The sequence below is a fragment of the Vanellus vanellus genome, assembly GCF_965231255.1.
Source record: "Vanellus vanellus genome assembly, contig: HAP1_SCAFFOLD_173, whole genome shotgun sequence".
NCBI lineage: Eukaryota > Metazoa > Chordata > Aves > Charadriiformes > Charadriidae > Vanellus > Vanellus vanellus.
In genome coordinates, this window is record NW_028127642.1 from 170,273 (window position 1) to 177,487 (window position 7,215).

Below are 7,215 nucleotides of genomic sequence, written 5' to 3' on the forward strand. Positions count from 1 at the left end.
TCCTCAAAACCACCGTTATTAACCCCCGGTAGTCTCTGTAGCAAAAAACGCAAACGTCCAGCCGCTGCTCCCACAGCAAAGGCCCCAGCGGGGAAAAGTCATGCTGGTCCTCACTGCCTCCGGGAACCCCTTCAAATGCCCCACACCTTTTGGGCCTCTCTGCTTTCCTGTGGACTCTATCCTAAAAATCACTGTTTTTCACTCTCGGCAGCGTCCGGAGCAAAAAACACAAACGTCCAGCCGCTGCTCCCACAGCAAAGGCCCCAGCGGGGAAAAGTCATGCTGGTCCTCACTGCCTCCGGGAACCCCTTCAAATGCCCCACACCTTTTGGACCTCTCTGCTTTCCTGTGGAATCCATCCTCAAAACCACCGTTTTTAATCCTCGGTAGTCTCAGTAGCAAAAGACGCAAACGTCCAGCCGCTGCTCCCACAGCAAAGGCCCCAGCAGGGAAAAGTCATGCTGGTCCTCACTGCCTCCGGGAACCCCTTCAAATGCCCTACACCTCTTAGACCTCTCTGCTTTCCTGTGGACTCCATCCTCAAAACCACCGTTATTAACCCTCGGTAGTCTCTTTAGCAAAAAACGCAAACGTCCAGCCGCTGCTCCCACAGCAAAGGTCTCAGGGGGGAAAAGTCATGCTGGTCCTCATTGCCTCCGGGAACCCCTTCAAATGCCCCACACCTTTTGGACCTCTCTGCTTTCCTGTGGACTCCATCCTCAAAACCACCGTTTTTCACTCTCGGCAGCCTCCGGAGCAAAAAACGCAAAAGTCCAGCCGCTGCTCCCACAGCAAAAGCGCCAGCGGGGACAAGTCATGCTGGTCCTCACTGCCTCCGGGAACCCCTTCAAATGCCCCACACCTTTTAAAACTCTCTGCTTTCCTGTGGACTCTAGCCTCAAAACCACCGTTTTTAACCCACGGCAGCCTCTAAAGCAAAAAACGCAAACGTCCAGCTGCTGCTCCCACAGCAAAGGTTCAAAGGAGGAAAAGTTATGCTGGTCCTCACTGCCTCCGGGAACCCCTTCAAATGCCCCACACCTTTTGGACCTCTCTGTTTTCCTGTGGAATCCATCCTCAAAACCACAGTTTTTAATCCTCGGTAGTTTCTGTAGCAAAAAACGCAAACGTACAGCCGCTGCTCCCACAGCAAAGTTCTCAGGGGGGAAAAGTCATGCTGGTCCTCACTGCCTCCAGGAACCCCTTCAAATGCCCCACACCTTTTGGACCTCTCTGCTTTCCTGTGAAATGCATCCCCAAAACCACCGTTTTTCACTCTCGGCATCCTCCGGAGCAAAAAGTGCAAACATCTAGCCGCTGCTCCCACAGCAAAGGCCCCAGCGGGGACAAATCATGCTGGTCCTCACTGCCTCTGGGAACCACTTCAAATGCCCCACACCTTTTGGACCTCTCTGCTTTCCTGTGGACTCCATCCTCAAAATCACTGTTTTTCACTCTCGACAGCGTCCGGAGCAAAAAACACAAACGTCCAGCCGCTGCTCCCACAGCAAAGGTCTCAGGGGGGAAAAGTCATGCTGGTCCTCACTGCCTCTGGGAACCCCTTCAAATGCCCCACACCTTTTGGACCTCTCTGCTTTCCTGTGGACTCCATCCTCAAAACCACCGTTATTAACCCCCGGTAGTCTCTGTAGCAAAAAACGCAAACGTCCAGCCGCTGCTCCCACAGCAAAGGCCCCAGCGGGGAAAAGTCATGCTGGTCCTCACTGCCTCCGGGAACCCCTTCAAATGCCCCACACCTTTTGGGCCTCTCTGCTTTCCTGTGGACTCTATCCTGAAAATCACTGTTTTTCACTCTCGGCAGCGTCCGGAGCAAAAAACACAAACGTCCAGCCGCTGCTCCCACAGCAAAGGTCTCAGGGGGGAAAAGTCATGCTGGTCCTCACTGCCTCCGGGAACCCCTTCAAATGCCCCACACCTTTTGGACCTCTCTGCTTTCCTGTGGAATCCATCCTCAAAACCACCGTTATTAACCCTCGGTAGTCTCTGTAGCAAAAAACGCAAACGTCCAGCCGCTGCTCCCACAGCAAAGGTCTCAGGGGGGAAAAGTCATGCTGGCCCTCATTGCCTCCGGGAACCCCTTCAAATGCCCCACACATTTTGGACCTCTCTGCTTTCCTGTGGACTCCATCCTCAAAACCACTGTTTTTCACTCTCGGCATCCTCCGGAGCAAAAAACGCAAACGTCCAGCCGCTGCTCCCACAGCAAAGGCCCCAGCAGGAAAAAGTCATGCTGGTCCTCACTGCCTCCGGGAACCCCTTCAAATGCCCCACACCTTTTGGACCTCTCTGTTTTCCTGTGGACTCCATCCTCAAAACCACTGTTTTTCACTCTCGGCAGCCTCCGGATCAAAAAACGCAAACGTCCAGCCGCTGCTCCCACAGCAAAGGTCTCAGGGGGGAAAAGTCGTGCTGGTCCTCACTGCCTCCGGGAACCCCTTCAAATGTCCCACACACATGGGCCCTCTCTGCTTCCCTACGGACTCTAGCCTCAAAACCACCGTTTTTCACTCTCGGCAGCCTCCGAATCAAAAAACGCAAACGTCCAGCCGCTGCTCCCACAGCAAAGGCCCCAGCGGGGAAAAATCATGCTGGTCATCACTGCCTCCGGGAACCCCTTCAAATGCCCCACACCTCTTAGACCTCTCTGCTTTCCTGTGGACTCCATCCTCAAAACCACCGTTATTAACCCTCGGTAGTCTCTTTAGCAAAAAACGCAAACGTCCAGCCGCTGCTCCCACAGCAAAGGTTCAAAGGAGGAAAAGTTATGCTGGTCCTCACTGCCTCCGGGAACCCCTTCAAATGCCCCACACCTTTTGGACCTCTCTGTTTTCCTGTGGACTGCATCCTCAAAACCACCGTTTTTCACTCTCGGCAGCCTCCGGAGCAAAAAACGCAAATGTCCAGCCGCTGATCCCACAGCAAAGGCCCCGGCAGGGAAAAGTCATGCTGGTCCTCACTGCCTCCGGGAACCCCTTCAAATGCCCCACACCTTTTGGACCTCTCTGCTTTCCTGTGGAATCCATCCTCAAAACCACCGTTATTAACCCTCGGTAGTCTCTGTAGCAAAAAACGCAAACGTCCAGCCGCTGCTCCCACAGCAAAGGTCTCAGGGGGGAAAAGTCATGCTGGCCCTCATTGCCTCCGGGAACCCCTTCAAATGCCCCACACATTTTGGACCTCTCTGCTTTCCTGTGGACTCCATCCTCAAAACCACTGTTTTTCACTCTCGGCATCCTCCGGAGCAAAAAACGCAAACGTCTAGCAGCTGCTCCCACAGCAAAGGCCCCAGCGGGTACAAGTCATGCTGGTCCTCACAGCCTCCGGGAACCCCTTCAAATGCCCCACACATTTTGGACCTCTCTGCTTTCCTGTGGACTCTAACCTCAAAATCACTGTTTTTCACTCTCGGCAGCGTCCGGAGAAAAAAACACAAACGTCCAGCCACTGCTCCCACAGCAAAGGTCTCAGGGGGGAAAAGTCATGCTGGTCCTCACTGCCTCCGGGAACCCCTTCAAATGCCCCACACCTTTTGGACCTCTGTACTTTCCTGTGGACTCCATCCTCAAAACCACCGCTTTTCACTCTCGGCAGCCTCCAGAGCAAAAAACGCAAACGTCCAGCCGCTGCTCCCACAGCAAAGGCCCCAGCGGGAAAAAGTCATGCTGGTCCTCACTGCCTCCGGGAACCCCTTCAAATGCCCCACACCTTTTGGACCTCTCTGCTTTCCTGTGGACTCCATCCTCAAAACCACCGTATTTCACTCTCGGCAGCCTCCGGAGCAAAAAACGCAAACGTCCAGCCGCTGCTCCCACAGCAAAGGCCCCAGCGGGGAAAAGTCATGCTGGTCCTCACTGCCTCCGGGAACCCCTTCAAATGCCCCACACCTTTTGGACCTCTCTGTTTTCCTGTGGACTCCATCCTCAAAAACACTGTTTTTCACTCTCGGCAGCCTCCGGATCAAAAAACGCAAACGTCCAGCCGCTGCTCCCACAGCAAAGGTCTCAGGGGGGAAAAGTCATGCTGGTCCTCACTGCCTCCGGGAACCCCTTCAAATGTCCCACACACATGGGCCCTCTCTGCTTCCCTACGGACTCTAGCCTCAAAACCACCGTTTTTCACTCTCGGCAGCCTCCGGAGTAAAAAACGCAAACGTCCAGCCGCTGCTCCCACAGCAAAGGCCCCAGCGGGGAAAAGTCATGCTGGTCCTCACTGCCTCCGGGAACCCCTTCAAATGCCCTACACCTCTTAGACCTCTCTGCTTTCCTGTGGACTCCATCCTCAAAACCACCGTTATTAACCCTTGGTAGTCTCTGTAGCAAAAAACGCAAACGTCCAGCCGCTGCTCCCACAGCAAAGGCCCCAGCGGGGAAAAGTCATGCTGGTCCTCACTGCCTCCGGGAACCCCTTCAAATGCCCCACACCTTTTGGACCTCTCTGCTTTCCTGTGAAATGCATCCTCAAAACCACCGTTTTTCACTCTCGGCATCCTCCGGAGCAAAAAACGCAAACGTCCAGCCGCTGCTCCCACAGCAAAGGCGCCAGCGGGGACAAGTCATGCTGGTCCTCACTGCCTCCGGGAACCCCTTCAAATGCCCCACACATTTTAAACCTCTCTGTTTTCCTGTGGACTCTAGCCTCAAAACCACAGTTTTTAACGCACGGCAGCCTCTAAAGCAAAAAACGCAAACGTCCAGCTGCTGCTCCCACAGCAAAGGTTCAAAGGAGGAAAAGTTATGCTGGTCCTCACTGCCTCCGGGAACCCCTTCAAATGCCCCACACCTTTTGGACCTCTCTGTTTTCCTGTGGACTGCATCCTCAAAACCACCGTTTTTCACTCTCGGCAGCCTCCGGAGCAAAAAACGCAAATGTCCAGCCGCTGATCCCACAGCAAAGGCCCCGGCAGGGAAAAGTCATGCTGGTCCTCACTGCCTCCGGGAACCCCTTCAAATGCGCCACACCTTTTGGACCTCTCTGTTTTCCTGTGGACTCCATCCTCAAAACCACTGTTTTTCCCTCTCGGGAGCCTCCGGAGCAAAAAACGCAAACGTCCAGCCGCTGCTCCCACAGCAAAGGCCCCAGCGGGGAAAAGTCATGCTGGTCCTCACTGCCTCCGGGAACCCCTTCAAATGCCCCACACCTTTTGGACCTCTCTGCTTTCCTGTGGAATCCATCCTCAAAACCACCGTTATTAACCCTCGGTAGTCTCTGTAGCAAAAAACGCAAACGTCTAGCCGCTGCTCCCACAGCAAAGGCCCCAGCGGGTACAAGTCATGCTGGTCCTCACTGCCTCCGGGAACCCCTTCAAATGCCCCACACCTTTTGGACCTCTCTGCTTTCCTGTGGACTCTAACCTCAAAATCACTGTTTTTCACTCTCCGCAGCGTCCGGAGAAAAAAACACAAACGTCCAGCCACTGCTCCCACAGCAAAGGTCTCAGGGGGGAAAAGTCATGCTGGTCCTCACTGCCTCCGGGAACCCCTTCAAATGCCCCACACCTTTTGGTCCTCTCTGCTTTCCTGTGGACTCCATCCTCAAAACCACCGTTTTGCACTCTCGGCAGCCTCCGGAGCAAAAAACGCAAACGTCCAGCCGCTGCTCCCACAGCAAAGCCCCAGCGGGTAAAAGTCATGCTGGTCCTCACTGCCTTTGGGAACCCCTTCAAATGCCCCACACACTTGGGCCCCCTATGCTTCCCTACGGACTCCATCCTCAAAACCCCTGGTTTTCACTCTCGGCAGCCTCTGGATCAAAAAACACAAACGTCCAGCCGCTGCTCCCACAGCAAAGGCCCCAGCGGGTAAAAGTCATGCTGGTCCTCACTGCCTCCGGGAACCCCTTCAAATGCCCCACACCTTTTGGACCTCTCTGTTTTCCTGTGGACTCCATCCTGAAAACCACCGTTTTTCACTCTCGGCAGCCTCCGGAGCAAAAAACGCAAACGTCCAGCCGCTGCTCCCACAGCAAAGGCCCCAGCGGGGAAAAGTCATGCTGGTCCTCACTGCCTCCGGGAACCCCTTCAAATGCCCCACACCTTTTAGACCTCTCTGCTTTCCTGTGGACTCCATCCTCAAAACAACCGTTTTTCACTCTCGGCAGCCTCCGGAGCAAAAAACTCAAACATCCAGGTGCTGCTCCCACAGCAAAGGCCCCAGAGGGGAAAAGTCATGCTGGTCCTCACTGCCTCCGGGAACCCCTTCAAATGCCCCACACCTTTTGGACCTCTCTGCTTTCCTGTGGACTCCATCCTCAAAACCACCGTTTTTCACTCTCGGCAGCCTCCGGAGCAAAAAACGCAAACGTCTAGCCGCTGCTCCCACAGCGAAGGCCCCAGCGGCTAAAAGTCATGCTGGTCCTCTCTGCCTCCGGGAACCCCTTCAAATGCCCCACACCTTTTGGACCTCTCTGCTTTCCTGTGGACTCCATCCTCAAAACCACCATTTTTCACTCTCGGCAGCCTCCTTTCGTCTGAGATGCAGTCTCTGGCGCCAGCGCTGAATGGCCCCTCCTGCAGAGCTCTGCCCTTCCCCAGGAAGCGTTAATGAAAAACCTGTTCGCAAAACCCACTCACAGCTACTCGGTCCGAAATGATTTTACCGCTTTTGCCTCGACACATCAAAATATAAACCGTATACTCTTAAAGGTATCCCACCTACTCCTGACTCTACACCCCTGGGCGGGGTGACTCCGAGCCACGCGCACATGCACAGATACTACACAGAACACTACAAACAATGTGCCTCAAAGGTGAGGGAAAACTCTCAGCAAGAAGAATCATGCCGGGATGGAAGTCACTGTCGGGCAAGAAGACCTGCGAGTCACAAGGGCCATGTGAGGAGGGGGGGAGCAGTGGGGGGGGAGGGTGCAACGTGGGAATGAGAGGGAAAAGGGGGAGCCAAGAAAGGAGAAAAGAGGAGACAGCTGGGGGAAAAAAAAAAGAAGAAAGGGGAGCAGCAGGGCAGAAACAATGAAGGGGGGGCGGGCGAGGTGTGAAGATGGAAAAACAGAAAGAAAGGGAGGTAGAAAGAGAGAGGGGGGACCTGGAACAGGAGAGACAAGACAGGTGGAAAGAGGGGGACAGCGGATGGAGTGGGGGAAAGAAAGGGAGAAATGGGACGGAGGAAAAATGGAGAAAGAAAAGGGGTGATGGGGGGTGAGGAAATGGGGAAGGGGGGACACGGAACACAGATGGTAGGG